This window comes from Typopeltis vanoorti, chromosome 11, assembly GCF_054136105.1.
Source record: "Typopeltis vanoorti isolate ZY-2024b chromosome 11, IOZ_Tvanoo_1.0, whole genome shotgun sequence".
NCBI lineage: Eukaryota > Metazoa > Arthropoda > Arachnida > Uropygi > Thelyphonidae > Typopeltis > Typopeltis vanoorti.
In genome coordinates, this window is record NC_143559.1 from 63,158,365 (window position 1) to 63,178,413 (window position 20,049).

Genomic DNA, 20,049 nt, shown 5'->3' on the forward strand with positions numbered 1-20,049 from the left:
GGAAATAAATACAAAGTAGGGTAAAGCTATCTCCCAGTTGTTGCTATCACGTGCAATAGAAATAGTTCTCATGATCATGAATAATTGCACGAAATGCAATGGTTCCAGCGATCTTTCCACCTTCTGAAGCAAAATGCAAAGGCCTTCTTTATGGATGACATTCAATTCATGGTAATTCTTTTTTTTAAAAAAAAAAAAAATTGAATCGACTGTGTTAAATTCGCTTCTCTTAAAGGGATCTTTTTCTTTAAAAATAAGAAGTGCGGTTCATCTTATGCACTCTGAAAACGTTATTGACATTACTATAAACCACTTATTTTAATTTATATTATTTATTTTACTATTTTATTCTTTGTGGTTCTTTCGTAATAATCTTCGAAATTCTGCTGATATTTACCGCATTTCCAAATAATACGAAAAATACCTCGATTTTCTTAACTTTATTTTTTTGATTTGTCATGTTGTTTGTAAGCAATGTGAATTGTCGACTGGGCCCATCTAAAATTCACGAGCGTGCTGTTGTCCACTACTGGTTTCTCGTATTTCATAAGTCATTTCTCCACTCCTATTTTATTTGTTTCAGACAAAATGTAATCTACAGACAAATATGTAGGCAGCTAAATACATATCGGCAAAAGCAGTGTCAAAACGAACACACTACAAATATAAATGTATACCAGTGTATCTTCGTCAGTCGAGGACAGAGTTAATTCCAAAGAAGATGCATCTGCATACACCCTCTGATTACCGTCCAATTACAGTTACTCCAGTTCTCCTATATTTTTTTCGTAAGACGTTAACTAAATGTTTTCAGCCAATCATCCAGCTTGATTTGGGGCTGTGCTAAGAACGTCATTTTCAAAAGAGAACATCATGATATCGTCGTCATCTCTCCAAATCCGTGACAGCATGCAAAGTCATGCCCTGTAGGGTAAAACTCAAGTTTTCAATTTAATTGCTTATCCCTACAGGAGGGGAGAGAAAGCATACTTTGTTACATTGAAGTTTAGGCCTCTCAGACTTGGAAAAAGTCTATCGCTTGGTTGAGGAGTTTTGCACGTCCTTTTGGTTGGGAAGCGGACATGCTATCCATTCGGCCAACCAAAGGGATGTGAGTTCGGAATGTGAATAGTGTCACCCTTTAAATTATACTTCGAACGCTGTCAGTTCCGAAACGTCTAGAAGCTTTCCTCGCCTATGTTTCGGAGATTTATTACACAAACTCTCTCTCACCACCTGGGCTGAAGATTAACATTCATCCCAGCAATTAGGGGCGGCGTACACCAAGGAGTCCCCCCCTCTGTCTAATGTTTTTTCAACTGTGTCATTAATGAATTTGTTTCTTCATTTTTTTTTAAAGACAAGCCTTATAAACTCAAGGAGCTATACATGCTCTTTCGGTGTAGGCTTTAACAAACATTCATGTCCAAGGCGGGATTCGAACCCACAACTTGTTGGTTGTGAAGCGGGCATGCTATCCATTCGGCCAGCCAAGCCGGTATTTAGGGAGTGGATACAAAAAAAGACTTCTCTGTCTCCTTTTTTTTTTTTTTTTTATTGTGTCAATGATGAGTTTGTCTTTCTGGCCATATTGGCCAGACTATAACATTCACCGATGATCTTACAACCTCTAAAGAGGACGTGCAAAACTCCTCAACCAAGCGATAGACTTTTTTCAAGTCTGAGAAGCCTAAACATCAATGTAACACAAAGTATGTTTTCTCTCTCCTCCTGTAGTGATAAGCAATTAAATTGAAAACTTGAGTTTTATCCAACACAACATGACCTTGCATGCTGTCACAGATTTGGAGAGGTGATGACGATATCATGATGTTCTCTTTTCTACAATAAGGCTGCATACCATTCCCCATCCATTCTAAGATTTTTTCTTTTTTCCAAAAGTTCTTCCACACCTTACCTTCTTCCTCCTACACCTTACTATAGGCCAGGTCTCTCGCTCGCTCAGCACTGTCCCTAATGGATGTAGCCGTTCGCTTGCTGGGTTGCATCTTCCTTATGAAGCGTCGTTAACATTTTTTCATGCCACCGTAAATAAACTATTGAGGTCTTAGTCCCAACAATAAAAATATTGTTGGGACTAAGAGACGTCTTCTGACTCTACTTGGACATAACATCTAGCAGAATAGTGCGAAGGTATAGAAAATTGCATCTCTTCGTCAGTGGGATTCACATTAAAAAAATAAATAAAAGCAGCTGGAAATACGGCATCAGAAACCGCATCATGTTGAACACACTTCAAAATCTTAGTTGAATTAAAAGTTCCGTGGAGGTCGAACGCATAATTCCATAATTACGATGAAGTTTTATTCTGGAAAACTACTGCAGTGCTTCACGCTATAGCCCCACTCCAATAATTCAACAGTGATTTCCATAGAAACCAAATAATTTAGGGAGATTTCTCTCGGCTGCAAGATAATTTTGTTTCCTTTCATCTTCATAACGTTAGACCTGCAGAAGCAAGTGCAAGCATTATAGGTTCGATTACAGGAACTTTTTCTATATTATCTTCAGCACATTCACCCTGCTAGCAGTTTTAAATGCGGAAACTGGCTCAAATCCTCATTTTCTGAGAGGTAAACAGTTTTAACTCCATCTTGAATGCATTGATTTCATTTACTAAGCTAGGAAATAATTTATTCTTGTTCTGCAGTTTTTCAAATTTAGATCATTGAGATGGCTGGTAACAACTAAAAATGCTAAATCAGACAGCCAATTGTTATCACATAAAAGGGTTCTTTCCTCAGGCAGCTCTTTCTCTTCTAGAAAATTATGAACAGCATTTTTCGGTATCTAAAATCTACCCAGAACCTGTCCTCTAGAAAGCCAGCGTGCCTTACAATTAAGAAAACGTGATCGCGATATTCCAAATCTAACATTTCACAATATTCTCTGAATTTTCTTCTGTTTAATCCTCTTGCTCTAATTTTATTCCTACATTTCACAGCCGATAACATAACATGATGCAAATGTAACGTTTTTCCACACAGTGACTCTTGATGTATAATGCAGTGATATTTCAGTTAAAGGACGACAGAAAAAGTTTCCAAGTAAAGTTGTAGTCCCAGTGGCTTTACCTATCATTGACAACGCTCCGTAATTACAAACATTGATGAGTTTACTAGAATCTTACTGTAGATTTTATAGGCAAGATTTCACTTTCTCAAATATGTCTGATCCTCTTGTTTTTCCATGAAGCGATTCAAGACCGATAAGTTCTTCAAAAACCTTAAAATTATCATAAATTGCTATTATAAAAATGCGTAACTGGGCTACATCACATATGTCAGCAGATACGTCTGAAGCTAAAGAAAAGAAAGTACAAGCACGGACAAGGGGTCTTTCAGTTGCTCAGATACATCATCAGAGTTCTTCGGTGCGTCTTGTAACTGTTTGCTTTGACAGAGCAAGTTTGTCTACTTTCCTTTCAATATTTTTATCACCAAAACATCTTGCAAATATTTGGAGACAAGGTTTAACAATTTATTCTCCATCAGAGAAAGACTTCTGTTTTTTTTTTTTTTTTCCAACGCTAAAGCAATTTCGTAGGACGCTTCTGTAATCGCCAAACTTCCATTAACTTCTTTTAACAAACATATTTCGTCTTCTTCTGATTGCTTCCTTTTTCTTAATCACATATTCTCACTGTAACTCAGACCCAAGCACGAGTTTCAGTTTTCCCTTCTATTTCAGTCTTATGTCGTGTTTTATAGTGTCTATTAAGATCACGTCTTTTATTATGTGAGAAAGTGTTTTCAGAAACAAATAAAAACTCATTGAATTCACGCTTACTATCACTTTCTGTTTTTCTTTTGCGCTGTGATGAGTAACTGAATGTAAAAACAAGGCTTAATTTTCAAAAAAATACAAAACTGCAAATGTTCACAAAAGACGAACAAAGCGCAACTCTGTAGCGCTTAAGTATTAGTTGTAAACCGACTGACATGAACCTGCGACGCACCGTTATTGCTAACACTTGGCGCCTCAGGATCAAACAAGTGAATGTGCAAAAGATGTGCACGCAACAATAAAATCGCTAAAAATAATAACTATGTTTTAGCTTTTTTTTCTACAAATCGGTTTTTGGTTAATACTTTTTGGATAAATAGGCTTACTTTTTTATCATTATCACTGGGATCCAATGCACCACTTTTGGCGCATGCGCCATAGGTTGGTCATCTCTGCTTTAAGCTGACGTGTTACAACAACACTACTTTAAGGAAAAAAAATTATTTGTTTTCTATTTTTATTAATTTTTAAGTATTTTCTACATAGTCTGGAAATCCTACTTCTAGAGTAGGATTTGATTTCTAGAATTTGATTTCTAGAATCAAACATGAAACTTTATCAAGCAGAGGCCTGTGTAGTTCAGTGGAAGTGGTTCATCCAGTCAGCGACTGAAGGAACCTTTTCTAAGACTTTCTTCGACCGGTTCCAGAGTTAACCGATCTCTGGCACGGCAAGCGGGTTTTTCCTCACGGAAACTCTGTTTTTTGGTCCCGTAAACTCAAAAAATCGACAGTAGTACCCACATTATTTCAGACAGTAACATATCTTGTTAGGGTTAGGTACCAAGAGGTGGCAGCACTCGTTTGCCAGCCTCTTCATCGGTGGCTGCTATAACTGGTGATAGACATGGGTTATCTATCTCTGATTGGCTACCGGTGGAGATTGAACTGCCCACTGTCTCCAAAAGCTAGATAGGATATAAAGGCCTTGCCTACTCCCTATAAAGGAATAAAAGGCGTTAGGCTGATTTATTTTTATTTTATATAACTTTATCAAGCCACCACAGGCCTCCAAGCTACAAGCATAGATACCTGCAGCGAGATTCGAACCAACCTGTTGGTAGGAGAGCGGATACGCTAACCACTCCGAAACCAGATCAGCATAATGGTCCTTAGCGATCTGCTTAGTCACTGTGTTTGTACCGACGATGTAAGTGTTAATATTATCTGTTAAATATCTAAAAAAAATTCATCTTCATCCAGAAGAACACTAGACTGGCTATTTCAAGATTAAATTGACGGACGAAAGACAACGACGATGTCACACTTTCTTAAATTAGGTTGTACTTTTTTTCTTTTCTTTTTTTTAACCTTTAAACTTAGAAACATGAAGTATTATCTTATTCTTGAAAGAATCGTGTTTTGTTTTGTTTTTTTCGTTACATTTACCCCCCCCCCCCCACCTTCTGTACTGCTTTGTAAAGTAAAATTACTAGTTCGAAAATAACATTTTCAACGTTAAACGGTTTTCCTTGTTGTAATCAGCCATGCTGACCAACGATCAGAGGCGTTGATGGGGTGGGGAAGATACACTATTTCCTAATTGGCTTATGGAAATGATAATTGCGATATACATCTCATAGTCCCTTACAAATAATCCATATCTCCCACTTATATTTATACTAGTTCTGTTAATTTTCTAGAAAATAGAAGTTTACCACAGAAAAGGTAGGCATTCGGTCTAACGATCATATTAACAGCCAGAAGATCAGTATAATATTAACGAGGGTTGTAAGGGGGGGTAATACTCATCATTTCACTTCATTTCTTTAAAACATCAACTATCATCATCATCTACGATAATCGTAAGTCACGTGTTACATATCTAGTTAGATGCCAAGGCCAAACATTGCAAAGTAAATAAGTAAGTAAGTAATAAATAATAGCTCTTCCCAAGAGAAATTGAAACAATTAACTAGTGCTTTTCAAGGTAGCACCGAGCGACCTGAAATAACCAGTGGGGGCACTTTTTTAATACAAAGTGCTGGCACATAAAGATGACACTGTACAGACATCATCATATCAAGTTATACGTAATTTATCTCCCACTCACACCAAGCTTAAACATCACACGCTGGGTTATTTTAAGATCTCCAACAAAAACAACAAATAATCTGAAGGTCATAAAGGATAGCTTCTTTAAACTGTACGTATTCAGTAAAAATAAATAAAAACAATAATGCTGGTAAATTTATATAAAGATCTCAAATACCACTGCAAAAATACGTGCAATCAAAGCAACTCTATTATACTGCAAACAGCTGGGTGAAACGGACAAAGTGACGCTAATAGCTACTTAACTGTGTTAAGTAGAATAAAATAGGCCCAATAATGAGAGAAGAGAATGAAAATTCGACTTCTGAATAATCAGCATTTCAATATTAGCCTTTAATGAATGCATTTCTCGATTATACAGACATCATGTCAAGTTATTATTATTATTATTATTATTATTATTATTATTATTGTTCCGGAAAACTCCAAGGAGTCGACAGACTCATCGAGGGATGCCCTAACATCATGTCTGGAAAAACTATTCAACATTCACACAGTATCTATCATATCTTGCCTTGAACTCATTCACGGTCGTAGCACCCACAACAGACTTTGGAAGCTTATTCCACTCATTCACCACTCTCCAAGTAAAAAACCTAGCTCTAACACCCTTGTCAACCACGCTCTTGCCCAGCTTTCATGCATGGCCCCCTAGTCCTCCCACCACCAGTCATAAAGTTCTACATAATTTATCTCACATTGGCATATTTCACTGTCAGAATCTTTGAAATATTCCAAGCTTAGTGGAGTAAGCAAGGCCGTGTAAGATTGTGCAATTGCAGCATAAAATACCCACCATTAATTGCAGTGGATATCATTAGACGATAGAAAAACAAAAATAAACCATGAAATAGTCAAAAAAGGCAAAATAAATCAGGAAGAAATTAGAAAATGCTGAAATGGAATGTGTGTTTCTAGAATTGTGAAATTGGAGCCAATATGACACTTAAGTCTCCAAGAAGGATGACCTCACTATTGAGGTTATTTCCGAATTTAGGGACACAAAACACACGTGTTGAAATGATTATTTTACTTATTATTAATAAAATAACAATTTGACGTTTCGTCCCTGTATTGAGGTCATCATCAAAAGGATACATGTATATAGAGAACCAGCTACATGCTCTTGCACTCTGTACTGGTAAATTAAATCTACGCTGTTAATTAATCTTTTTCTTAGCCTGACCTCCAGCGATAATTAAATAAAATAAAATAAAAGTTGAGAAAAATAAATAAATAAATAAAAAACTACAATAAACTCTGCTAAAGTCCTCATGTACTACGATTTTTCTGGATTTGTACAGTTTCGATTGTTATACAATGATTTTCTTCAGGCCTTGTACAGTTCAAGTTGCTATGGAATGTTTAAAAAAAAAAAAAAAAAACACTTCACCAAGTCTTCTTGTATTGGGATTTTTCTTTGGCCTTGTTGTGGTTGCTATTAAGGTTGCAGATGGGTCCTCCACATTCTTGGAATGGTTAGGCCATCATTTTTGTTCAGCTTTGGATTATGCTTGAGCATTTCACATGCTTCTTTGAATTTCCTCTCGAACCAGGTTTTGGTGCGGTGTAGGGACTTGGTATTTTTCCAATTAATTCTGTGGTATGTTTGGAGTACGTGGTCAGAAAGGCCGGTTTTTTCCCCAAAATTGAGGTATTTAATGTGCCGTTTGTGTTCGTCCTTCCTAATTGGGATGGTTCGCCCTGTTTCCCCTATGTATGGTAGGTTACATGTGCATTGTATTTTGTATACCCCTGGGTGAGCTAGGTGTGGAAGAGGATCTTTGGAAGAACTGAGTAGGTGTCTTAATTTTGTTGAAGGTTTAAAGGTGGTTTTGAGGATTTGTGTAGTGTTTTGTCTATTTTTTTCGGAGATGACTTTAACGTAAGGTATGGCAATCGCATTCTTGAAATCTTTTTTGTTTTTACCAGTACCTCTGTGGATGATCTTGTGAATAGTTTTTTTACTGTATCCATTTTTTATAAATGTAATGTTGATGATCTTGTATTCCAGGTTTAGAGCTTGTTCATTTGAAGATAGTTTGAGCTCCGTGCTTAAGGGTGCTTATGACCTAGTTTTTGTGTTGGGTGGTGATAAGAATTTTTGTGTATGTTCATTTGAACAGATAGTTCAAATGAACTATCTGTTCAAATGAACAGATAAGAATTTTTGTGTATGTACTGGACTGTGTGTGGTTTGCAGTAGACTGAGAAGGAGAGACAGCCTGAGGGAAGATGTGTGACGAGTGTGTCTAGGAAGAGAGTTGTTTTTTCCATTTCAATGGTGAATTGGATACGTTTGTGTTGTTTTTTGAGGTGGCTAAGGAATGTATTTAGTGCTTTGCGGCCGTGGGGCCAAATGGCGAAAATATCGTCGACGTATCTGAGCCAAATTTTGGGCTTTAGGCGCGCTGACTCTAGAGCTCGTTGCTCCAAGTCTTCCATATAAAAGTTAGTAATGGGGAGGGAGGGAGGGAGTGGTGAGCCCATGGCTGTACCCTCTTTTTGAAGGTAAAAATTGTTTTGCCACACGAAATATCCGGAGCGGAGTACGTGGGCAAAAAGGACCGTGATGTCGCGTGGAAATATGTTCTGTAGGAGTAAGATAGTATCGTTGATCGGGATATTGGTGAAAAGGGAAATTATGTCAAAGCTGACTAATAAATCTTGGTGGTTGAATGTAATGTTTTTAATTTTGTTTATGAAATGTGTATTTTTTATGTAGGAAGGGGACTGACCTACCAATTCCTTGAGTGTGGCCATTAATTTTTTGGCTAAGTGGTAATAATTTGGGCTGTCGATTCCTTCAACAATAGGATGTAGTGGTGTGTTTGTTTTGTGTATTTTTGGCAGGCCATAAATTCTGGGCGCCAAGGCATAATGAAGCATTATTTTTTTGTTGTTGTTTCTTCCGGCCAAAGAAAGAGTCACTATTGAGGTATTTCAACTGCAGAAAGTTGAGTTTTTGATATATAGATAGAGAGAGAGAGAAAAAAAGAGTTGAAGAGATTGGAGTGGTTGATGGAGTTTGAAGAGCAATAGAGAGAGAGAGCATATGAAAAGAGTAGGTTGGATTAGTAGAGAAATTTTGAGCAAAAATAGATCAAACAGTGAGGATTCGAGGATGTGTAGTTTATTTAATATCTCAACTTCTGAACTTACTCTCGCACACAGACACACCACTGATAATCACTACAAGTAATGAGAAAGAACAGGAGAATATGTTTCTATTTTGGAAACCATGCATATCTCTATTATTTCTCGAAATTGTTAATAAACGAAATACACTGTGGGGAAGTTGTTTCACACTGAGCCACATAACTTAAGTGACCATATCAGCTTAGATTAGCTTTGCTCACACATTCTTGAATGCTAACAATGTCAATTTGCTTCATAGTACTTTTTTTTTAATACGATTCTGTCATATATGATATCAGTTCACTACCCTATTTCTTATAATTCTCAGATCAGCTGTTTAATTTATAACCCAACTCATGCTACATGTTCACAGCAAAAAAAAACAAAAAACTTTTAAATCATTGCGAGAGTGCCACTTCTGAACTGTACAGACAACTTAACAGCCAAATTTCAAGCACTGAAAATTTGAAATGAGAAGTACAGAATATCTTATGAATAATAACCGCAGTCTAACACTCTAATTAAAATAACATACACTCAAAATCATAACAGTAATAATAATAATTTTGGATGCATATTATTTTAATTGCAGGAGGCCAGTCTACACTATACTGCATTTTCTGGCTGGTTTACCTGAAAAATCTTCATGTCCATGTGGGAAGAAACTCTGCTACCTCTGTATCAGACAAGGTTACTCACTTTCAATTGAAAAAGGCCAATATAAATATGCGTGGTATATAGGGAGAATTGAACTTAGATCTTTTGCAATCGAAGGGTACATGTCCTATCATTCTTCCAGCTGTGATACAGAAGTGACAATATCATTATCTTTACATAACGGAAATTATCCTTATATAATTCCCTTGATCATTCACTGAATAATATCTCCCTGAGTTAGGCAGTGAGAATTAGATGAATTAGAATATAAAAGAATACATGCTGATTAACAGCTAAATTACATCTCAATGTTTTATTCTCAATGAGTTAAATGCTAATTTTCTCTTTTAGATTGAAGGAATGAATAATATCCAAACTAAAATTCCATTTTGTTCCGGTAGGTAACTGTATATATTCACAGTTGGAATGCTGTTTTTATCAGATAAAAAAAAAAGTTTGCGGCGCTACTGTATTTTTTTATATTAATTTTTTTTTCATGCTTTCAGCAGAGCAGTTCTAAGGTATCTGCTAGCATTCAAAAGTAAAACTCCTTCTCCTGCTTCAAACCACCGCTAAGAAAACGCTAACTTCTTTTTTTGCAATGATCATTTCAAATCCCCATTGTGATGCAACTCTGCTATCAGCTATCAGCTAACGCCTTTTTATTCCCGTATACGGGAGTAGTCGAGGCCATTTAGCCCTATCTAACTTTTGGAGACTGAGTGGGCAGTTCAATCTCCACTAGTACGATCAGAGATAGATGGCCCAAGGCTATCACTAATTAAGCGGTACACAGCGAAGAGAGACGGCTCAAATGTGCCGCCATCTCGTGATCCCTAACCCTAACACAATATATTTAATGTCTGAAATAATGTGGGTTCTACGGTCGATTTTCTTGAGTTTACGGGACGAAAAACCCGAGCTTCTGGGAGAAAAAACCTGCTTGCCCATGCCAGAGATCGACTAACTCGGGAACCGGTCGAAAAAAGGCTTAGAAAAATTTCCTCTAGTCGCCGACTAGGCTCGAAACCAAGTCTTCCTTCGTGCGGCCAAGCGCCGTGGTATGCAAACGCCACATCCACTGAGCTACACAGATCCTTGTGATGCAACTCTACCATCAGAAATTAATTTCATATGCAAATTCATGTTTGCTGTAGAAAACCAGTTGGATTAAGCATAGCTCTTTCTTTGAGAAGCTGTTTATATCTTAAATTACTCAGCCTTCTAATTATAATAAGGATGCGGCTAATACTCAGCCTTCTAATTATAATTAGAAGGCTGAGTATTATAATTACCACAAACAATGTATTTCTGGCCTTTCACAAAATAATCCATAAGTAACAGAGAAGGTCAATTCTGAGTTATTTCAGATTAATTACAATCTCTGAATTAATACCTTTGTAAACCCTTTTATATTTTTATCAACTGCTCTCAAATATAGTTAAAAATAACTGAAAATTAAAAATATTATTTCATTTATCAAAAAGTTTTGCAAACTCACTAATACAATAATTTCTTTAACCACATAAAATCCAAATTAATCTGTTATTTGTTAAGACATGAATACTGTCAGCTCTTAAATTTCGGATACTAACTGCATCAACCTGCAAATCTTGGTTTTTCCTCTATATGTGGAAAAACATATAGAGGAAGACGAACATTGGTAGTCACACCCATTTTGCTAACGTATCCTGTCCAATTTTGTTTAACTGCCCATACTATCTTCGATTAACTCTGCTCATATAGTCCTGAATGCAAAATGCCAAGTTCCTTCCTAATATCTTTATTTTTCATGTGATTTTGGCACTGATGCTATTGATTCACTCTCCATGTGGGAAGATGGAGAGTGAACCAATAGAATGATTTTTCTTTCTCATATCTATTTTCTAATCACTGATCAGCCCGGTTCTCACATACATAATAAAAATTTCTTTGACAACTGTCTACTTTCTCATAGTTTTTTGATTAGTAAATTTCTTTCTTATTCTGCATAAATTTATTCATCTGGCCCCCACCATACCAGCTTTGCTTATTCTGTTATCTATTTCAGATTTTAATATGCTATCATCACTAAAACTGTGCTTAAATACCTGAAATATTTTATTTGTTTTATAGGTATGCTAAGTGATAATGCATTTCCTGTTTACCATTTGTATACCAAGCATCTGAGTAACCATACGGCATCTCTAGATGTCAAATGAAATGGATGGATTCTAAGGGGTTTCTAACTCACATTAGTTGAGTGCAATTGTGTCATCTTTCATGCTGAACAAACTCCTAATCAGAAAAGTATAGAGATTTTTCAGTGCTCTGTTTTTTTATAATTCGGTTTTAATTTTAATTTTATAAAATTTTGGACCCTTACCAAGATACCATGTAATAATTTTTTTCACTAACTGAAAAATGCTTTACTAGACCAAATCAACGGCCATTCGCCCAATACCAGTCATCTTTGTCTGGCTGAGATAACTGGAGTAGATAAACTGCAAGAAGAATGGACATGGCCATGGAAAGAGGGAACATCTCAAAAATGGAAGCATAAAGGATCCTGATGTCGAAGACTCCCTCAATTAGTGGGTGTCCTCAGCAACCATCTGATGCTTTAAAATCAATAATGATTTTACAGCAAAAGATGGTTGCTGTAAAAAGCAACCATCTGTTGGCTATCTCGATGGAAATAGGTTCATGATATGCATTCAAGCGATATAAATTAAATGCTTAAATACAAATATTTTGTAATCTGTTGTGTATTTTATTTTAATAGGATTACATTAAAGGACAGCAGTTCTCTGTTGATACTGATGATGAGAAAAATTGAAATATGTACATATTTCACTATTGTGATTAATTTGAATAAATAATTTGTTGTTTATTTAGTCTTTTTAACTATTAATATGAAACTTTTGCATAATTGGACTAAAATGTACTGGTCCTAAAGTGTCCCAGTTAACCGGAATACACTGTAGTACCATCACCATATCCTCTACATCAGGGATTCTCAACCTGTGGTACACGTACTACTGGTGGTACGCGAGCCACTGCCTTACTGGTACATCTAATATCTTAAATTAAATATAGTGGTACGCTTCTGGAAAAGGTTGAGAACCCCTGCTCTACATCATTGGAAGTACATAGCTGAAATTTGATGATGATTTTCTTTTCAATATGATACTCATTTTTATCCTGCTCAAATATAAATGGTTATCACTTTCCATTTTAAATTCTGTCTTTTGAACCACTGTGACAATATCACTACTAACAATAACATAGTTTATGCACACATCTTTATGTTGGAGCATGGTATTAATAACTACTCCAGGTCTTAAACAGAAATTCATCAGGCACTTAACATTATTATAAGCTTTGCTGTTTTTTCTAAATTTTCTTAAAACTGTCTAGTATTCATTTCTTTGCCTATTTCCTTAGGCACAATCAACATTTCATTTTCAATTCTGCTGATGCTGTAACTGACTTTTCATCATTCATCCCAGTTCCTTGACACTAACTGTGTGAGGAGGGACCCTGTTTAACTAGGTTATGTCCCAACCTGTAATATTTCATCATACTGTATCATCTTAATCTCCTTTATCACCTGTAATGACTTTCTGTTATAGGATATTATGATGATACAAACTAAACTTACTATTATATTAACAGAGGATATTATGATGATACAAACTAAACTTACTATTATAGAGTCAAGATCAACTTTGAAATGTGTTCATTATGTAAACATCCAAATAACTTGACTGTGGCTTCCTTTTTAGTTTTCAGCCCAAACACAAAGATAAAGGAGTACTATTTAGATGAATTGTGTTGCTAAGGCAAAATGCTTTTACTGCTTTTGCTACTGTTTAGCAAAAGCTGTTATTTCAGCTGTCTGAAATAACTTGGAATTTTTTTTTAGTAGTTTAACTAATTGCATGATGCAGTGAAATTATTGCTGAGGAAGTTAAGGCTATAAGACATCGGAGTATTCTGTATCATTCTAGGACAGGTTTTTCCCCCAGTATTGCAGGAAAACCAAAACTCCATTCTATCTTCCCTGCAAAAGGTTGTTTTGAGAACCAGATTCTCAAAATAACCACTAAGTATAAGATCAATAGAAATTTCACTTCCTGAAATTTCTAACACTTATTTCCAGAAATTGACTAAACAGTGTCTGTCCTATAAGGCACTCAAATATGAGTAGAGGTTAGTGATTTAAATAAAGTTATGTGTAAGGAAAATGACAAAAATTTTGATGAGTTTATATTAGTGAGAACAAATAATCTAAGACTGGAATTAATTGAAACACTATAGAAGGATTTATTTTTTTGGCACTTATATTAACTATTAAGTTCAAAGTTAAAAAGATAAATTTTATTCATATAATGTCCAACTCTGACAGTCAGAAATCCATGGTCAGAATAAAGGCAGCTAATTAAATTTAAGCAGGATATGTGTTGCACATGATTGTAGAGCTATTAATTCATATGGGATCAGGTTGTTAAAAAAATAAAAATAAAAAATAGAAATGGTTTGGCAGAGTTAGTATCTACCTAAATCTGGTGGCTTCACCTAGATGAGTAGGACCATAAAATTTCAAAAGATTTAGTAATGACACCAAAGGAAATTTATGGCAAATAATCAGATGTATATGCATAATAAGCATGGGGTCTATACGGCTGAAGCTGTATACTTATTATACAGCTGTATAATAAGCTTATATAACTAAAAAGTTTAGTTTTATCAGATTATTATCTATGTACTTTGTATATATAACTAAACTTTGTTTAGTTATACATTACACAGAGTTTAGTTTATATTGTGATACTCTCTCTCTCTGGTATACTAAAGTTTAGTATACTGGACAGACTATCATGACAAACAACTTTTATTTTTTTTTAACTAAACAGGTTCATAAAAACATTGTTTATCACTAGGATGACAGTTATTCTGCTCATGAAGTTGCTCAAAAGGCCAAATAGTCAGGTAATGGTGATTAGACTAAATAAATTTTAAGCATATATGTTTTTAACAGAGAAAAATAAATCTGATCATATTTCTTATTATATGAGCCTGGTAAAAGAAGCTAACATCTTTCTGGTGACTTTGCCACAACTGATGGAGTTGTATTTCTCTAAGCAGGGCTGGCAGAAGCAGGCCTATATTGCAGGCGGGCACCGTTTTGAAGTGCAGGTGGGCGGCACTACAAAGTGTGGTGCCATTTTGAAGTGTTAGTATGAAGTTTCATTCTTTCTTTAAATTCTTGTAAATGAATTAAGTAATAATAATTAGGTAAGTCAATATAATTGCTGCAAATTTATAGTTAGAAAAAGTTGCAAATTTACAAAAAAGTTTTATAAATTCTTTCCACATGATTATGACAAAAATAAAAATAAATTGCCATTTGTTTGGGGGCACCCATTTCAGCTTTGCAGGTGGGCACGTCCAGCCTAGTGCCAGCCCTGTCTCTAAGACAGAATATCAGAGAGAGAGAGGGTCTTTTTTTTTTTTTTTTAATGTGAATTCTGTAATTGAAAGGTTGTAAACCTATCATACATTTAATATAATATGAGTATTGTGGATGGCCTTAGGGTTATATAACCAGAAACTCTGCTCTAGAGACCAAACATGGAACTTTTTCAAATCACTTCAGGTCTCCACTAAGCAAAGGCGTGGCCTCACGGTGTAATGAATTTCATCTACCATCTACAGATTCACAAAAATCTATGCTTACAGTAGGATTTGAGTACTTTTTAACCTATTGTTCAGAGTGCAGAAATGTTATCCATTCAATTTAGTGGGGTGTTGCTACAGACCCAGGAGCACAGAGGATGGGGACCAGGAGATGTTTTGACAGCTAAGTTTGGCAAGTGCAAGAAGAATGATTGTTATGGGAGATTTTAACTTCAGTAGTATAAATTGGAGAGAGGAAGATGCATGTAACAATAGGGGAATGGAATTTCTAGAATTCTTGAGGGACAAATGTCTTAGGCAACATGTAACAGAGGGAACAAGAGGTTCAAAAATTTTGGATTTGGTTATAGCATCAGAAGAGTTGATAATAACTGAGTTGACGTCTCTCCCACCAGTTGGAGAGAGTGACCATATGGTTTTGACTTGGAAAATGAATAGACATGCAGGAGTATCAAAGAGACGGGAACTTATGTGGAATTATAAGGCAGGTGATTATAATAGTCTTAGACGTCAACTTCGGGAAGTTTCATGGAGGGAGGAATTGGAAGGCCGGGATATCACCAGTGCGTGGGAAATTGTGAAAGAATATTTGTTATCAGCAATGGTAAGTTGTATACCACGAGTGAAGAAGAGGGCGCAATTTGGAGTAAAGTGGATGACAAACAATATTAAACAGGAATTGCATGCGAAAAAGAGGCTATGGAAGAGATATAAGGAGACAGGTGAAGAGATGCATGAGGAATTTAAGACACAGGCCAGAAGAGTGACTCGTGTGGTAAGGAAAGCGAAACTGGAATATGAGAGGAGTTTGGCCCTAAGATCCAAAGAAAATCCTAGGGAATTTTTTAGCTATGTGGCCAGTAGGAGGAGAAATGACTGTGGAAGAATGATATTGTGGGATAAAAATGGGAATAGAGTGACTGATGCAGAGGACATAGTGGAATTGTTCAATGAACACTTTATTGGAGTATTTCATCCTAGAGGAGTCAGTTTTAATGCTAGAGGGATAGGACTGGTACGAGGTCTGGAGGTACAGGAGGAGAGTGTGTTTCAGATACTGAGTACTCTGGATGTCAGTAAAGCTGTGGGACTGGATGGTATTTCGCCACGAGTTTTGAGAGAATGTGCTAGGGAATTGACAATACCTTTAACGTGGCTTTTCAATGAAAGTCTGGCTTTGGCAAAGGTGCCCAGGGAATGGAAGGAAGGTAAGATAGTGCCATTGCATAAGGGTGGTAACAGACTGGAAGTGTCTAATTATAGGCCAGTCTGTGTGTCATCAGTAGTTGTTAAGATCTTGGAGAAAGTAGTGAGGGACCGTGTACAGCATTGGGCAGATGAGGGTAATGTTATCTGTGAGAATCAACATGGATTTGTGAAAGGACGCTCTTGTTTTAGCAATATGCTAGCCTTTTATAATAAAGTTACAAGAGCATTAGATGAGGGAAAGGCATATACTGCAATTTTCTTAGACTTGGCGAAGGCATTTGACAGGGTGCCACATGATAAGCTGATATTTAAGTTGCAGCACATGGGTCTGGATGTCAGATTGGTCAACTGGATTCAGGATTGGCTGTCTGATAGGTATCAGAGAGTTGTGTATGGTGGAGCAGTTTCCAGGAAGCAGATGGTTACAAGTGGGGTTCCACAGGGCTCAGTACTAGGACCTATATTGTTTAACCTTTATATCAATGACATAGCCAGTGGATTGCAGGGGGATATTCAGTTGTTTGCGGATGATGCGAAGCTTGGAAGGATTATTAGTAATAGTGCAGATGTGGTAGCCCTGCAAGAGGATTTAAATAAGCTAGATAGATGGGCAAATGAATGGGGGTCAGTTTAATGCAGCAAAATGTAAGGTCTTGAGGTTTGGGAAACATCGATGGGATGCTGCATACTCTATGGGAGGAGTTATACTGGAGGAAGTAGGGGAGACAAGAGATCTGGGGTTGATGATTGATAGAAACCTGAAGTTTAGGGGACATATTGCAAAGGTGGTGAAGGTAACACAGAGGATTGCTGCTATTATGAGAAGGACACTGACCTGCAGAGATAAGAGGGTTATCATTCCGTTGTATAAGTCTCTGATCAGACCACACTTGGACTATTGTTCTCAGATTTGGTCCCCAGGATTTGAAGGGGATAAATTAACTGTGGAAAGGATACAAAGACGGATGACAAAGATGGTTTCAGGACTGTACAAGGATAGTTATGAGGATCGGCTGAGAGAATGTGGACTGCAGAGTTTGGTGGATAGAAGAAGGAGAGGTGATATGATTGAGACTTTTAAACTGTTGAGAGGTGGTTACAGGGTTGACACTGGGGAGTTCTTTCGCTTGGTTGATCAGCGGGAAGGAGTGATGACAAGAGGCCATCCCTGGAAGTTACGAAAGGAAACTGTGAGCAAGAGGGTAAGGAGTGATTTCTTTGTGTGGAGGGTGGTTGAGCAGTGGAATGCATTGCCTGATGGAGTGGTGGGAGCGAGAACGGTCAGTGGGTTTAAGGAGTGGTATGATAAACTTTGTGTTTCTCAGGGGGGGACCTCCCCTCGATGAGTCTTGACAGACTTTATGTCTTAGAAAGGACCTCCCTCGATGAGTCTTTTGACTCCTTGGAGGCCTGAATAATAATAATAATAATAATAATAATAACCACACTGGCATAGAGTGGAATTGAGTAAGAGAAAGAGCAGAAATACATGAAACTAGAGCAAGTGACACAAGCTATTCCTTCAAAAAGAAAAAAAAAACAGAATAAAGAAATGACAAAACTATTTTGTGTTTAAATTGTTTATTTATTTATAAAAGTAATCCAAGTAAAGTGCTCAATCTTTCTTTAAATACACTTTTTTGTTCTTCTGTACCATTCTGTTAGTATTTAGCAAGATCCTTTCACTGGGTAAGTATTATGTAATACTGTTGTATCACATTCCTTATACACCTTGCATTCTCATTCTCTGTATGCTACAGCTAGAGAAGCAAGTATCTAAATTAAAAATAAAAATAAATAAATAAATAATTTTGTGTTGACAAATATATATTTGATAGCAAACATGTTTCAGACCTATGACAAAAACGTAGTTTTTGTCATAGGTCTGAAACATGTTTTTCATCACTTAAACATTTCATTGTTTTTTCATCACTTAAACATTTCATTGTTTTTTCATCACTTAAACATTTTGCTATTTTTAGTTTTAAGCTATAATTGTAATGAGTTAATGTAGCTGAGAGCTTTAAATGTTGTTTCAGTGATTTTTTATATCAGTATATATATTACAGATAACTATGATATGAGTCAAAGAGAAAATGATATAAGGGCTAGGGCGTACCCCTTAAGCGATACGCAGCCACATCGCCCTACAACTGCGAGAAGTGGACGAGGGCTACCACATCAAGGGCAGGTGCGGTTAAAGAAGCAAGCCCAGCAGGTGGAGGGGATGTTGTGAGTGGGAATGTCTCTTCCCCTTCCAGTCATGCTTCCAACTGAATATTGGAAGCATGACTGGAAGGGAAAGAGAGGTGGCAGACATGATGAGGAAGAGAAAGTTGGACATTTTATGTGTGCAGGAGATAAGGTGGAAGGGGGAAAGGCAAAGGAACTGGGAGATGGATATAAATTGTTCTACTCTGGAGCGAATAAGGGAAGAAATGGAGTAGGAATTGTGGTGTGTGGCAGAATGAAAGATGAAGTACTGGAAGTGGGTAGAAGGAACGATAGGATCATGCGAATGAAATTGGGTCTTGGAGAAGAGCGGGTGGTCGTATTATGTGTATATGCACTGCAAGTAGGTTGTACAGCAGAGGAGAAAGATGAGTTCTGGAACGTGTTAGATGAAGAAATGAGGGAATTGGAAGAAAATGAGATGGTGATTGTCGGAGGAGACTTGAACGGACACACAGGGAGACAGAATAGAGACTGTGAAAGGGTGCATGGTGGCCATGGAGTGGGAATGATGAACCAGGAAGGAGAGAGGGTTGTGGGCTTTGCAGTAGCGTTTGATCTGGCAATTATGAACTCGTTTTTCTACAAGAGGGTAGAACATTTGATAACATTTAGGAGTGGTAACAACAGTTCACAAATTGACTACATCTGGGACAGACAGAAAGTTTTCAAGTAACAGTTGACTTGCATCAAGGGTCAGCATTAAGTCCGTTTCTGTTTATTATTGTGACGGAGGTGGTAACAGAGGAGGTGAGAGAAGATGCGCTTTGGACAATGTTGTATGCAGATGGCATCCTGCTGTGTGCAGATTCAAGAGAAGAAGCGGGAACTAAACTGGAAAGATGGAAAAAAGTACTGGAAGAGAGAGGTATGAGACTGAGCAGAAGTAAGACAGAGTATATGTGTTGCACAGTGGGTGGCAGACAGGAGACAGATCTGGAGCTGGAAGGAAATGTCATCAGGAAGGTGAGAGACTTCAGATACTTAGGTTCAACAGTGGAAGAACATGGAGGAGCTGAGAAGGAAGTGGGATGCAGGATACAAGCGGGTTGGAGGAACTGCTGGAGTGTTATGAGATAAGAGGGTGCCGATCAATCTGAAAGGCAAAATCTATAGGACAGTAGTGAGGCCAGCTATGACATATGCTATAGAAACTGTGGCCCTGAGGAAAAATAACATCAGCAGGATGGAAGCAGCAGAGATGAGAATGCTTAGGTGGATGTGCAATGTGACCAGAAAGGATCGTCTTAGAAATGACTATGTCAGGGGA

At 36.9% G+C, this 20,049-nt stretch overlaps 1 long non-coding RNA gene across 1 annotated transcript in view; it reads right to left on the reverse strand.

Moving 5' to 3' along the window:
* Window positions 1-18,117: 18,117 nt before the first annotated feature.
* The window catches only part of LOC150101666 (uncharacterized), a 57,198-nt gene continuing 55,266 nt past the window's right edge, over window positions 18,118-20,049 (reverse strand). The window contains exon 5 of the long non-coding RNA XR_016549072.1: window positions 18,118-18,323. This is a non-coding gene — a long non-coding RNA (uncharacterized LOC150101666). The remainder of the gene's footprint in view (window positions 18,324-20,049) is intronic.